This window comes from Ambystoma mexicanum, chromosome 4p (assembly GCF_040938575.1).
Source record: "Ambystoma mexicanum isolate Mex_15411 chromosome 4p, UKY_AmexF1_1, whole genome shotgun sequence".
Classification (NCBI taxonomy): domain Eukaryota; kingdom Metazoa; phylum Chordata; class Amphibia; order Caudata; family Ambystomatidae; genus Ambystoma; species Ambystoma mexicanum.
Window position 1 is genome coordinate 603,466,511 of NC_090927.1, and position 15,985 is coordinate 603,482,495.

The following is a 15,985-nucleotide window of genomic DNA, read 5'->3' on the forward strand; positions in this document are numbered from 1 at the left end:
GGCCAGGTTAGACTGGCAATATGGGCCATGCACAGTGTTTATAGAGTACAGATAATAAGGTACAGCTGAAATGCAAGATATAAAGAATGTATAACTGGGGATGGGATCCCCATCCCGCCAGAAGAGGAGATTGTGGGCAGATTTGAAAAGAAAGGTATGTTTAACATTATGAAAGAGGGGGTTCCAGTGAACAGGGGTAAAGAGAGAAAAGGAGATGCAGTACGCAGTGCGTGGAACACGGCGATTGAGTAGGGCACTGGGGCAAAGAGTAGGAGAAGGGGGGTGCCTAGTGACAGCGTTATCTAGAAAGGGGGTGGCAGGACATGTACTCATTTAAAAATCAGTACGAGGAATTTGAAGAGAGATTCTTCCTAGAGAGACAGCCGGCATGGAGGCAGTGGCAAGAGAAGGGAGAGGAGTGGTGGGGGGTGTACAGAGTGGCACATATGAACATTCTGGTGAGGTGGCAAAAGATTGCAGAGGGAGGCCTAAGAGGAGATGGAAGCAGCAGTCGAGTTGAGTGGAGTTTTAGTGGAAGGGTAGATAGGTAGATAAATGTTCCTGATGTTCAATGGGTTAAGACTTGCCTGGTCGGGTGCAGGGAGAAGCCGGTGGAGTTCAGGATCGCGGGTAACATAGGCCTCCAGGTTGTGCGCATTAGCGGCTGTGTGAGAAGATCTGGGGAAATGATAAAGGTAAGGAAAGCCTGGTTGAAGAATGAGGAGCAGGCAAGTAGATGACTTTGGTGTTAGAGGCGTTGAGCAGTAGACAAAGAAGTGCCATGCAACGTCCAATGGCCAAGACACAGCGGTGCGAGAGTCGAATTTGAGGGTAAAGTGGGAAGGAAAAACATGATCTGGGTATCAGACTCATGTGAGTCATACAACAATTCCCGCTGCAGACACCCTGAAGGGGGCGAAGCTCACACAGCCTCGCTCTGGAAAAGTCAAATCCCAGGGCATTCTGTGATCAGCCAACAGATTCAGCAACTAGGACATTAAAATAGCCCCCTTCCATCGATATCTTTTGGAAGACTTCCCTTGCCAAATAAAAAAAAGTCTTGAATTTCATCATATCCTACCCCCCCTTCCACTTTCCTGCCATCTCCTTCCGTCGCTCCCGCCGCCCTTAGTCAATCACAGACTAGGACCAGAAAGGAATTGTGAAATAGTCTTTTGAAGGTGTATTAAAATGGCGGCAAGTTTACCCTGAAAGGGCACCTTTTGCTTATGTGTCATTTATGGAGTGCTCCATACTACTTCCTACATGAAACCTATGGAAACTCTTCTGAAGGAATCAGCCTCCTGCACATGGCCTGGAGAGGTGCGTCCCAGTCATGGATGTAAAAAGTAGAGTAATGCTGTGAACTGGTATTCCACATGCAAAGGAGTGCATTCATATTTAGTTGAACTCTTAGCATCACCAATTGAAGTGACGAACTGCTGTCTTCCATTATGTATGACGAAAGGGTCGAGCTTCACACTTAACACGTGTAAAGGTTTACACAGGTGCCTGTGATCAAAGCGTTCAAAGGACTCGCTGCCTTCTTTTTCAATTCGACTAAAGCTGCATGACTGGCGAAATTGAACTTCAAGGCGCTATTCCGGCAGGTGCCCTTTGCATGTAGCCCGCAGTGACGTATACAGTGAGAGGGCTTGCCCTGTGCCACAGGACAGCCATTCTCCCCAAGGAATGTTGGACTTCACACTCACTCTTCTCCGTGAAATTCCACCCAAGAGTGCGTGGCATTCTTAACTCTGAGGGGCCTCTTCAGAGGGCAGGACGTGACAAATTCAACAGCACAACGCACCTCTGTTCTCAACCCGCCTTCGATTTTTTTTTTTATCGGATTCCATCTTCTGCAGAGGACGGTATCTTGTCAGGGAACTGCACATATATGTCATGCCCGGCTTCGCCTTCTGCATGTTTCTCATATGTTTGACCACTCTATCGTGACCGAGAAAAAGTCTGCCTTCGAAATTCTAATACCATTCTCCAAAAATGTTTGACATTTTATCTCTGCGACTTTTGGTGTTATGAACTCTAGCTGCTCATGAGGACATTTGCAGAACTAATACTGGAATTTTGTACCGATTTGACGCTTGTGATACCTTTTTAGTGAACGCGGAAGTACATTTTAGCAGTTTCACCATCACACTGATTCCGCAACACGTTTTAGTGCTTTGTGTTTGATGACATTTAAACACATTTTAAAATAAGATTGGGAATGCCAGTTTAAGGGTGACAGGTTCCTAAATTAGGCAACCCGCCAACCCTACTGTTTGAGGCAGTAGTCTACTGGTTTCTACGCAGTCCCACCGCCTACAGATTCGGGTGACAGATCCTACTGCTTTTTACAGGGGTAGGTCATGTATGTGACTCTAAGGCAGGCTGCTTGGGACACATTAGTTTGTCTGCACGGTGGGTGGTCAAGTGATGGCTTTGAGTGATGGGCTCAGACCAATCCACTGACCATGACAGCTACATGACTCTGCCCTGCACTCTGGCCGGGACAGGCCTTAGCTGAACCACCCGTGAAGGCAAGTGGCAGAGCATACCACCATCACACAGCATCTGCATGTCAGACTGAGGGGGGTATCAGCATTGGTCGAAGTGAGCGGGAGCGGTCGGGAGTGGTGCTCCTCTACTTTTTCAAATTAAGTTTTACTGTTCCTATACTTTTCTTTCAAAAAGAAACCATTCCGGAATGGTTTCATTTTTAAAATAAAAGTGTAGGAAGAAGTTGAAATTTGCACTTTCAGTTAAAAAGCAGGTGCATGTATTTGGGAGTTTCCATTGTGTTTGGAAGGGGGTCTGGTGATTGAGTTTGTGGGGAGTGGGTGCAGGCCAGCAGGGAACGTAGTTCCACTACTTCTTTTCATACACTTCGACCACTGGGTATCAGTCTCCATGTTGTTCAGTTATTCATCTTGCACCCCTGCCAACTCTGTGTGATTGCCGTCTGTGAAGTTAGGTAATTGAATTTGGTGTTAACTTACCATTCAGAATTATACATTTTAAAAATGTGAACATCTTTCCATGTTGTGCTGTTTGATGGGTTGTATATTTTAGAATGCCCCAGTGGTGCCAGCAATGTTTTTAATTTTCCTGTGATATAATTGTTATGCGAAGTATTATTTTTAAAACTTGAATAATCCTACATCTTTTCGGTCACAGAATGTTGGCAGGTATGCGTTGCTATACTTTAGCAATGGAACTTCCGTGCATGCACATATAAAATGGCGACCGAGCAGTGGGATTGTAGGAAAACACGGCTGCTCACTTGTGGCATTGGAAAAGTGACGTGGCCAAGTCCACCGTTCAATGAAGTAGTGAACGCATCAAAATAAAGTAGTAAAGCCACCTGGGACGTCACCACAAGAATGCTATTCTCTAAAGTGAAATGCGAACATAACTGTTTGATAGGGTTAATAACACCAAATATAATGGAAGATGAGCACTCGGCGAAGGATGGTTAATATGGAGAAACTCAAGGCGCAGAGAGGTTTGTTTACATCAACAGATCACGCATGTGTAATGGCACGCGCGCTGTCCATCAGCACAAGTGGCAGCCTCGACGTCCGACGGCCTTTTTTGTCGCTGCGTGCAGCACCTGCACGCCGTCTAACCTCCAGGCTTTTATTTTAGGGTTGAAAGGGAACTCCACGTTCCCACATCTAGTCATATTTTTAATAGAATATGGTTAATACCCGACATAATTTCCGTTTGTGCAATTATGTTTTCTTTTTTTTAAATTACTGATAAACACAGGCATGTCAGTGCTTACTGCATGTGGTCACAAATAGTGTAGCTTAAGGAAAATAAATGTTGTCAACCGTGAACCCATTCGCTGAACTGAACACCTGATTGTATGTATAAAAGCTTACTGAACAACACTAGCCTTTTCAAGCCTCTCCCGGAAAGTAAACATATTTTCCCCACTGAGGCTCAGGTCCAGTACTCAGTGGGTCACACATTCAAGATAAACACATGATATGTATTCTCACACCAACATATAAGGGACATGTACTTACTTGGCATAGTCTGCAGGAACCGAAGGCACGGAGGCTGCCTGATATCAGAAGACCCCTGAGAGCACAGGCCTGGGGCTGCTGAGAGCGTGTGGTTACTGCAAGAGAAGCGGGAAAGAGGCAGAAAGGGCCTGTGAGAGAAGGGACTGACCAGCCACAGCTCGCTGGCGCTCCCTCACACTAACCATCGGACTGCACCGTGCAGCCTGGACAGGTCTCCCTCTGCTCCACCTCTGGGGCCTGGGGACACTTCTGACTGGCCATAGGTGGAGTCTGCAGGCCCTTCCCCCTGGCCGGGCAACGTCTATTCAGCAAGATAAGTAGCAGTGGGTGAGGTCCTGGACAGTCGCAGGCTTGCATTCCTCTTTCTGGCATACTGCACCCTGCACAAAGAGGCACTGTGTCCCTGCTCCCCCTACCCTCTTCCCTGCGGCAGTCCATGCTCACTTCCAACGAAATGCAGGAGTTGTGCATCTCCACTCAAATGCTGGGGGCTCTAGTTCTTAACACAGCTGCATCCGATGAACAATAATCAATTCCTAAAGAGCACACCCAATAATCAGTGCAGTGGCCTGTTCTACACATTGTGATAAAAATGGTCCCAATTCACTCATTCAGTCACTCACTCGGTCACTCACATTATCTCTTATACCTGTATCAGGTAATATTATCCCCGCCAATAATATCGCTATATATATTGTCATCGAGAACGTCCATAGCCGACATTGTTAGTGGGGATAATTTGTGAGGTAAATGGGAGCCGGGTTGCAGGGTTTCCCCCGCTCCCTTTAAAATAATATGGGAGTTGCAGGGGTGTCCACCGCAGGTTTAATGGGTTAATATCGCCTCAAAAATATGGCGCCATTACTGTATGGCTATATTTTTGCGGGGATATTAACACATGGAACCCTTATACCACATCATTCTTCTAATTAGCCCATCTATAACAATACAAGCATTGCAAAGACTACCTGACTATCATGCACGCATGCAAAGTGGTAGCTTAACATCAATCTCGGAGTATAGAGTCCCCTTTTCCAGACTTTTCAGAATCAATCTGTGGTTTTGCTTTTTTGGATCACTAACTGGGTTGGGTTACTGATTTGATGGAGTGGGACTTCAGCACTACTTTCGGTCCCACTCACTGGAGCTCGAGTTATCCCTCAACTTCTTCTCGCAAATGTCTCTAAGTGATCGGTATTCTTCAGCACTAGGGGATGCTGCCCCTCTCACCTTGAGACCACTGCGCCAGCTCCGGCAAAAGGGAGTGGCCCTAATCCCTCCTTAGTCAAGATACAATGAGGGGTTCTGGGAGGATGTTGTGATTCCTCAAAAGTGTGATTCTTTCTCCACTGAGTCCCCAAACCCGTGAGTCATATTGAGCAATCGAGTGAATAAGAGGATGGGGTCACCACCCCGGTCTCCTTTATGTTGTTGGTGGTGCATTCTACAGGGCTCAGGAGTGGCAGGAAATGGCCTTCCTTATGGTTCACGACACTGGCAGGGAAAGCAGCCGCTCAACCTGTGTCCCTTTCCGCTGTACTGCAAGTAGGCCAGTTCTTCTTAAAATGATGACCAGACTTCTCACGGAAGTGATTATGAAGCAGAGGAATTATGTTAGTTGTACAGACAATTGATGTAGGGTCATTGCCCTACTCCCTGTCCTTACTAGTCTTCCCTTAACATATGTCACTGGCCACTCCTTTATCTAGGTAAACCATTCTGAAATAAATAGCTTATCACTGAGCATATCAGCAGGCAAGATCTTGCTTCCATACAAGCCGCCATTGCGTTGTAGGCCTCAGCTGCACTTAAAGTGCATTGCCAACCTGTTGTGAGAAACAGCCTGCTCATCAGTACTAACTCGGCCACCATTTGCATTTCATGATTTAGCTGCTCACTGTGACATGGATTTGAGAAAATATGCTTATTCCACCACTTTACAACAGTCCTAGGTTTACAGATTTATAGTCACCAAGAGACAAGACTCTTCAAATTCCCATTTCTCAACTTTGGGCTTGAATTCTGCCCTCCTTCTCACAGGTGTCTAGGATACATGGACATTCAGTACACAGAGCTGTTTTCCCGAAGGTATCTGGGTTCCCAACGGACATCTGTTAGCCTAGCAAGGCAATTGCAACACAAGGAAGTGTGGGGGGGGCGGCTGATATGAGCAAATTATTCACAAAGGACCCCTCCAGCCACCCACAGTGCTGCAACCACATCTGTTTGCTGGCAGGACCTATTCACTGCTCATTCAACAACCTGTATTCGGAGCCAGGAACCTACATACCCTAGGCCACCCTTACAAGGTAGTGTATTCTGGGTCACTTAGTTATCCCAGTAATAGAACTGTCCTTTCAGGACTGAGGGGCCACCCAGTGCCAACATTTTGGTGTATTGGTGCTTACAGTCTGAAGCCTGAAAGACCACCAGCACACACCACACACTCATTAGCGTGAGGTGCCCTTGCTGTAGAGTAAAGGGCTATGCAAGCAACAAGCTTGTCATAGCCTTCTGTGGTGATAGTCATGTAAAAACTCGAGCGTTTGTATGGAAACCCTGAGCTGTGCAGCAACTGCAATCTCAGACAACGGTACCGTGTTTTGAATTCATATAATTGACAGCTGTGAGTTATATTATATATATATATATGTTACTTGCTTGTGAGTACCAATTACGTCTTTTCTTAGCCCCCCACCATGCACTGCTCTTATCATCTCTACCTTTCTCTTTGAGTTCTCTCTTCATTCTCCTCTGCTCAAAACCATTTCAACTGTCTTCCTATCCCTATAATTTATTTTCCTCAACACCACCTCTCTTCTCGCTCTCTAGTCGCAAAACCTCCAACTCTAACTTTCATCAAACTTCCTCTTCTCGCACCTACCAGCCAGCACCTCTCTACTTCCCAGATTCAACATTCAACATCAGCTCCTATGTCTCATTCTATTGATATTGCTCTTTGGAATGCACAATCTGTCTGTAACAAGACTTCTGACTTCCTAATTTCCCATTGCCCCACCCCCTTGACATTATTACCCTTACAGATACCTGGATAGCTCCCCCAGACTCTTAAACCTTTGCTGCCCTTGACCCCGCCTTTACCTTCACCCACTCTACTCACGCAACTAGTAGTTGTGGTTGTGTAGGCTTGTTCACATTTCTAAACCTCCAATCTCTCCTTCACCCTTTTCTTCCACTATTTTGAATACACTATCTCCACAATCATTGCTCCTTGTGACATTCAAATTATAACTCTCTATCGGCCACCTGGTGCCATTGGTGAATTTATTTCACTCCCTTCCTCCCCATCCTCGCCGCATTGTCACTGGTGACTTTAACCTCCCCTTACTCTTCACTCCTCTATCCACTGACTTTAGTTCTCTAATCCTTAACCACTCGTCCTCTTAAGTCCACTCTGCCCATCCATTCAAATGGTAACTCCTTGACCTTATACTCATCTCCACTCATCCCTCCGGCTCTAATATCTCCACAGCTCCTTCTTCCTCTGATCATTCCATTGTCTTTGCCTCAATCGCTACTCCACTCTCTCCATCTACCACTTCCATTACCAAGCACAAGTTTCTGTCCACCAAATTCCCTATCTACCCCTCTCACCTAATCCACTCTCTCTTCTCCAATGCAAAATTCACTATTACATCCACTGGTAAAGCCTTCAATAACTTTAACGCTGCTATTAACATTCTCTTCTTCTCTCACTTCTTCTTACGACATTCATTCCTAATCCCCTCCATGACCTTGGATCACACCCACCATCCGTACCCTGAAAACAACAATGGGGAAAAACCTTTGCAATTGGCAAAGAACCAGACACTCCCCGGATCTCCAACTCTACCTGACTGCTCGTCAAAACTACTCCTCTGCTCTTAACTCTGTCAAACATGACTTCTATCTCCCTCTCATTTCATTTCAATCCTCTCAACCTAGTTGCCTCAAAGATCTCTCAACTCAGTTCTCTCACGTCCTCAACCCACCACCATCTCCTCTACTCTTTCTGCTAACGATCTTATTCTCTACTTTGCATAAAAATGTCCAACATTTGAAATAACATTGCAAATTACCTTCTATCCTCCCCACCTATTCACTTTTCTACACCACCTCTACCCGCCTGTCCTGAGATAATTTTATTCATTTCCCCCACTAAAACAGATGTGATTCTTGACCTTCTCCTCAAGGCCAACCCTTCATGTGCCCCAGTTGACCCTCTATCCGACTCATAGCTCCCAGTGTTTCTCCTCATCTTAATTCACCCTTCAACTCCTCTCTTGACAGTTCCACTTTTCCATCATCCTACAAGTTGGTTACTGTCCTCCCGTTCCTTACGAAACCTGGCCTAGATCAAACTGTCCTGCCAACGTTTGTCCTGCCTCTCTTCGACCTCACTATTCCAAAATCCTAAAGCGTGTACTTTTCAACCAACTCTCTAAGTTACTTGACACACACAACCTCCGAGATCCTCTTCAATCTTGCTTCCGACCTCTGCACTCTACTGAGTCAGCTCTCCTCAAAGGCAGCAACTACTTCTCTTCCACTCATCATTCTAACCTTTCATCTATTCTAACTTTTTTGGACATCTCTGCTGCCTTCGATACTGTCAACCATTCTAACCATCTCTCAATACTATCTCTCCTTGGCTTCAATGACAAGGTCCTTGATTGGTTTGCTTCACATCTCACCCACAGACCCTTAAAGGTGTTCTGGAACAGCCTTACCTCCCCACACAAGCCGCTTACTGTTGGTTTTCTCTCAAAGGGTCAGTCCTGGGTCACCTTCTCTTCACCTCTACTCTTAGCACCTTGATCTCCTTCTATGGCTTCTCCTATCAATTCTTTGCCGACAACACCCTTCTTCTTTCCATCTTTATCTGATGAGCTATGGTCAAAAATGTGTAGCTGTCTCTCTGCCATAAAATAGTGGATGGCATTTCACTCACTCATGCTAAACTCCACTAAGAGTGAAGTTATCTTCCTCCAATCCAAGCAGGCTATCTGTTCCTCTCCCCCACTTCTATTCTTCTATCCTGACTACCTTCCCTATTCTGCTTCTGCTCGTAACCTTGGTTTCTTCTTTGATCCATCCCACAACTTCTCGCTCTTCACCTCCAAATTGGTCACAACCGCCAGACTTAATCTCCTCGACATAAGAACAATAAGACATCTTCTTCTCTTCAACACTGCTAAGCACCCAATATCCTCTTTAGTACTCTCTCGATCTGAGTACTGTGCCAGTCTACTCTATGGCCTTCCCATCTATGCTTTTTCACCTCTCGACAAAGTCCTCAACTTTGCTGTCTTTACACTCTTCAACCTTTTCTGCTTACCCTCCACCTCTCCAGCCCATCGTCAGTTAGGCTGGTTATCTATGAGACAGAGGGCAAAGTACAAACTCATTCTCAGCATCTTCAAAACTATACACAGACTTGCCCCACCCGACCTAAAGGCCCGTCTCCACCCATACCCCTCGCTCCATACGATCATCCTCAGCTCACCTCCTTGCTGCCTCTCGTGCCCCTTGTGCTTCTTCTTGTTTCCGATCTCTTCCTCTCCTCGCTCATTTACTCTGGAATGCTCTTCCTCTCTCTCTCCACACTACTTACACTCTATCACTATTTAAATCCAACCCCCTGGCCCTCCACCTTTCTGAAGAACCACTTACATAGCATTTTACATCACCACATCTCCCTGTTCTCCTCTCTCCTTGCCTCTCTACAACTACATGCCACCTATCCCTCACCCCTTCATCCTCAAACGTAGCACTTGCTCCACTATCCCATTCCTATATAGTACACTACTGTTGTTGTCCCTGGTCAAATTTCTACCTTCCCTGCATCATCTGGTCTTAAATCCACATCCTCTCACCCAGTGTTTCGGACTCTGGTCCGTCGCTCAGTAAATCAATGTTAAATAGTTTTGTAAGCATTTTTGTGCCAAGAATGCATTGTTTTCCCTGTTATAGTATTAAATAAATCCTGCAATCGGTTGTTTCAGCATGGATAGTCACATCTCAATTCGTTTTGCTCGCTCTACCTTTCAGTGCAGCATCACAACATTCAAAATATTAGCTGGCAGAGTTCTGCAACCCAACTACGTCTTTCAAGCTAGCAATCGCTAGTTCACTGACATAGTATAAAACATGTTTTACCGCCGGTTTTGCATTAGCACCAGTTTAACAGCAGAAGCTTAACGCCAATAGTCATTTTCCCTCAGAATCTAGATACAGTCACAGAGAAGAACTGTTTGGACCATGCAGCTCAGTAGAATTTAAAAGTCTTCAACAACAGACTTTCTTTGCTGTTGTGACTCTGAACCCACAAGCGCCCAGAAGTTTGTCTACTAAGCTTGCTTTGCAAGGCAAACCACCTTGAAAATAATGCAGACTAGTGTGAAGTGAATTTGAAAGGGCCTAGTTCAATGTTGCACAATCCAGCAATAACATGAATATATACGCATGCAGAAAAGATTTGAAGGGAACCATTAGAATTGATATGATATGATATGATATGATATGGCATTTATAAAGCGCCTATACACAAGTGTTTCAAGGCGCAATGAGGCAAGGGAGGGCAAACAGAGGGAAGACAGACAGCGATCCTACTAGGTCAGGTGACATTGAGATCGCGCAAGTGCAGGGGGGAGGTGAATGGGAAATGTGCAGGGGAAAGGGGAGGGGGCAGTGCAGTATATAGGATAACAGTAAAATATGTAAGACAATAATAAAAATTGCGGCCAGCTTGTGGCAAGTACAAGGGTAAGAGCAGACATCAGGGGTTAAGTGCTAGTAGGGGCTCTAGGGATACAGAAACAGTCCTCAAGCCAAGAGTGGCCAGGGAGCAGTGTAACTGGCAGGGAGGGGACCTGGGCCCGAGATTAGAGGGTAGCCAGGTAATCTGTGCAGTTTCAGATTCAGCCAGGAGATCAGCAGGGGAGAGAGGGAGAGAAAGCAGAAGCAAAGAGGAAGGTCTTGAGGTGCTTCCGGAACCAGAGATGGTTCTCCTCAAGTTTTAGAGAGGCAGGGAGGATGTTCCAGAGGGAGGTCCCCGGAGAAGAAAGAGATTTACCCCCAACTCGCTGCTTGGAGAAGTGACTGACCCTGAGGGAGTTGGTGGTGGATGAGCGAAGAGTTCGAGGGGGCAGATATTTAAGAAGAGAGAGTTGAAGGTATTGAGGGCCCAGGCCCCAGAAGGCCTTGTAGACAATGCAGAGGGTTTTGAACTTAAACCTCGCCACCAATGGGAGCCAGTGAAGAGATTTCAGTCCTGGAGAGATACGATCCCTGGGCTTGAGGCCAATGACAAGTCTCGGAGTCCTGTTTTGGATGTGTTGCAAAGGGCAGAGAGTAGAGGCAGGCATATTTAGAAAGAGGCTGTTGCAGTAGTCTAGCCTAGAGAGAACCAGAGCTCTGGAGACAGTGAGCTTCTGGGGGAAGTAGAGGAAAGGAAGAATACCCATTCAGAAAGTGTTTTAATGTCTTGCCTTTCTCTTGCCTGTAAAGAAAACGAACCTTGAACAGTAGCCCTGGAATCCATTGGGGCAAAAGCATTGGTCCTTTTCAGAAGAGCACTTTGGTTTAAATAGGATTTTGTAGACATGGGAATGTGCAACGTACAATTTAACAAAGGTTCAAGTGTAAAACACAGGGGTTTCATGATCCAGATCAGTGGGTGGAGGATTCCAAACAGGGAGAATGAGGAAAGTGAATTATAAACAGGAAGGAATGATGGGGGGAAGTGATAAGGAGGAATGCAACGTTGTGTCATTCACTTGATACAGTGATAGTAATAATGGGCCATATGCTTCTCAGTGGCTCCAAGATACCCCCTGCAGAAGGTCAACATCAGCTGAGATGACATCCACAGATAAAGGTCGGTGTCATCAACAAATGAAAGACCCCTCTAAAGTGGAAGTGTCTCACAAGTCACCCACTTATTCCCACTACACAATAAGCCATCCATGACCGCTCGGGGATGGCGGATCCCGCCCAGTGCAGACCTTTTTTGTGCAGTAGTGCTCACATTGTTGGCCTGCAGCCTCAAAGACTCCCTTCTCTCTCTCTTCACTCTCATTGCTGTGAGGGGGCCTAACTGTGGCATACAGGGCTATACAAACACAAGAGTGACATACCTGGGTATGCACTGAGAGACAATATAGTAGAGTATTTTATCAGAGGATTAAAGTATTCCCTCCCACTAAACCCCTCCCTCATCATATGGCTCCAAAAGTGTGTCCCTCTGAGAGAAGGCCTGCACACCTAATTTGCCTTCCCCTCTGTGTCCACCTCATTTGCCTTTCATGTAAAATAAGCATAAGGAAAGGAGAGGAAGCCACTGTCAAGAAACAAGGGCTCCCTTGATGGCTAAAAGTGCCTTCTGAGGTCGTGGAAGAGTGATGTGTGTTCTACTGTGGATGATTGGCTGCATAGTTTGACGCTTCTCTCCAATAGAGAGAGTCTTTCCGAATCAAACAACTACTGAGTAGATAGGATTTTAACGATTTGTATGTTTGATATGATGTGTTCTTCCCCCTCTCCCTTCTTTTGCTTTCTTTTCCTTTGCTATTACTTCATGCAGTTTATGTTCTTGTAAATTTGTACTGTAATAATTTGTTTACTTTGATTAAAAATCAATAAACATATATTTTTTAAAAGAAACACCAATCCAAATCTTCCCAATATTGGTGAATGTATGATTGTCACTTTAGTGAGGATACCAAGTTCAACTGTGAACCTTTTCTGCTGCACATAAGAAACTGGCATTGGCAATGCCAACAGTGTAGGCTTTTGTGCAGACATGGGATAGGCACTTGCCAGACACTGCCATAGTGGTATTAACTGGCCCATGATAATCACAGGTGCAAAATGGTGTGAATACCAAGGTATCAAATAGCAGTGCCTGGCAAATGCCTAATACCTATACTATGCACAAGCCAAAACGGTTGGCTTTTCCAGTGCTTGTTTTTAACAGGACTTCAGTAAAGAATATGCATAGTGCTCATAAATCGAGTAACTGTAGGCTGACCTGGTTAAGACATTTTTATTACACCAGTAGCTCGTTGACAGCTCCAATTAAGTCATTCACTCTCAGAAGACTGCTTTGAAAAAACACAGGCAGGCACCTCGAGTGTAACATCTGATGGTAAGGCTTGATTAATGTGAGCTCAAAGAGTCCCCATGAGGAGGTGTTTTGGCCCGGAACTGGGAGGGAATGGTCATAGGGATTATCATGTCCAAGGGCAGTCAATGGGTGGGGAATGAGCCAAAAAACACCTGCAAGCTGTGTGTCCCTCCTCATATGTCCTTTTCCCTATCTGTGCTCTAATGCAATAGTTTTGCTTACAGGTGCGCCACCTAATAGCCCAAACTACAAAACCTACTTCTGTGCGCAAAAGCTTCAGCCCTTTGACAGTCACTTTAAAGGTTAAACCAATGTTTCGGTGGATTATCTTTAATATACAGACTTGCACGAGTTGCTGCGCTTTATCAAGCAGAAAAGCAAAGAAAGAAGACTCTTCTAAACAGTTTATAAATGAAGTCCTTCCATCTGGCTATTTCTATTAATTGAGTGTGCATAAAAGTTGTTATCGAAACTAGTAATAACTAGAACGCCCTGATGACGTCTAACATAGTGTAGACACTTCAATTTAAATAATGTAGTAATTGCCTTTTTGCATGTACATTACAACTTGTTTTGGTTGATGCCCAATAGAGCACAGCTGGCTAATTTGGTCTGTTAGTAAAGTGTATTGTGTTCAATATGGAAAATATATTAATTTTTTCTGAGTGATGAATTACATTGATATGAATTGTTTCCAAGTGTGAAAACATCTGAACTGTTTTAAGAGTAAATAATTCAATAGATATGAGTTTCTTTTATGCATGAATTTCTTTCATGTATTGAGTTTTTGAATTGCCATTTTCTAATGTTGATTTGTAAGTATGGTATTGGTATGGTATTGTTTATTTATAAAGTGCCTATAAACAGGCAAGTGTTTGAAAGCACTCAAGGAGGGTGGGAACACGGGGAAAAAACAATAGTCGCTCAGAGCCCATGATTTTCTGAAGCGATAAGAGTCTGCACAGGCAGATTATGTGGATATGATACATTTAACAGTTAGGATACAACACATAGGCCTGATGGTGATTCTGCTGTTTTTTCAAGTGCACATTAAGGGGTAAGACAAGGAAGGACAAAGATCTACAGGCAGAGCTGTAGTACAGTGCAGGCAGGGTGAGGGAGGGGCAGGGGACCAAGTGCACCCAGTCTCTAGAGACTGGGGAAGTGTGGAGAGAGAAGCTCTCCGGATGTATTGCAAGTGCAGTGAGTGAGTGGGGTGCAGGGCCCTGAGGCATGTGCAGTAGGACTGGCAGGGGTGCCTGGGACCTGTGAGACTCTGGGGTACACCAGGCAGCCAGCCAGTGAGCTGTATGGAAGGAGGGAGAGAGGGAAGAGCAGAGCGCTAGGTTAGGAGAGTGAGAGAGAAGGAAGAGGAGAAGAGGAAAATCTTGAGGAGTTTCCGGAACTTAAGAATATCAGGCTCAAGATGGAGAGAGGCAAGGAGGCTGTTCCAAAGGGAGCTGTCGCTCAAGAAAGGGATCTCCCTCCAAACCTCTGCTTGGAGAACCGGCTCACTCGGAGAAGGTTGGAGGTAGATGAGCGGAGGGCTCGGGAGCGATAGTATTTAGGAAGGCAGCGTTGAAGGTAAGTAGATTTTTGAGTTCTTCATATTCATGAATCGAGCACTGGCACCTTCAATGCATTTAGTTAATGTCAAAAAGCTTTCAGTCAACTGTATTGTCATGCACTCTTTTTATAAGTTTGTATGAATCCACTTTGTTAGAAATTATACTGTGTCAATACATAAACTTTGAAATAAGAAATACATTAATTGCATCAACATTTTATTATAATAATGAATTCTTGAAATATTTATTCTTATAGAATAATGTATAATTAATTGTAAAAACATGCGTTTGTATCACTTTTGTATCCTCAGACATCTTTTTTGTGAGTATGTTTGGTAAAGTGTATTAAAGGTGGTACTTCAGTGCCAAATAGGGGTGTGCACCTACCACCTACAGAAGTAACCAAGAGGGGATGGGGCCCCTCCTAGGGGGGAAAACATAGGCACACAAATAAACTGTAGTAACGTCACGAAGGACTCGCATAGACATGCGGTGTAGGGTTGCTCTGTGTATGCCATCAGCCCAGGGAGCTTTGGTATATTACTACGAGAATCCCAGGTAAACACACTTACCAGGGAGGCACCCAGGTTGGGCTTCACCCAAGAAACCTGCCCTGAACACATGATCAACACACCACGGATTAGGGAGGAGGGAGAGGAAGCTCAGGATGCGCGCCACGGGTAGACCGAAGCAGCGGAGAAGGCACTGGGTGATGTAATGATGGGGTGGCAAGCCAATCCCATGGCCACTCAGCAATAGAGCGGAAGTGGACCTGAGCCAGAGAAACATTCACATAGCTAATGCCTTTCGGCAGGATGATATGGGAATGTGGAAGCTGCACAGAGTGCCATGCCTGGGAGGACCAATCAGATGGAAAGTTTCTGTGTCCCTGGTAGATGGCCAGCCTTCGGAGTATCCAGCACAAGGTCTGTGAAGGCCATTAACCGGCAGGTGCAGTGTGAATGTCTCCCTTCCACCAGAAGCAGGGTGTCTCGTGTTTCTTCCGCAATGATGCTGACCAATGGCAGAATAATAAAGTCCCAGCGGTCAGCACAGATGTTATTTTACTATTTGCAAATTGTTCCCGGGAGGTGGGAGAAGTGATGTGGCACCACATGAGGAGGCGATGCCTTGGGATACTATTGACTTGTTTGTTCCAATCACATTCTACTTACATACTCTTAGCGGTAAGGATATGACGTAGTTTAGCCAATGAGTTTCATGGGAACGTTGGAAAATATAAACATTTGAGCTCC

The 15,985-nt window shown here is 45.2% G+C and overlaps 1 protein-coding gene across 1 annotated transcript in view; it reads right to left on the reverse strand.

Annotated features, from left to right (window-relative positions):
* The window catches only part of LOC138453376 (collagen alpha-1(IX) chain-like), a 254,517-nt gene extending 250,268 nt beyond the window's left edge, over positions 1–4,249 (reverse strand). Inside the window, exon 1 of the mRNA XM_069606150.1 lies at positions 4,035–4,249. The gene's annotated coding sequence lies outside the window, so the exon portion shown is untranslated. The remainder of the gene's footprint in view (positions 1–4,034) is intronic.
* Between the last annotated feature and the right edge of the window lie 11,736 nt (positions 4,250–15,985).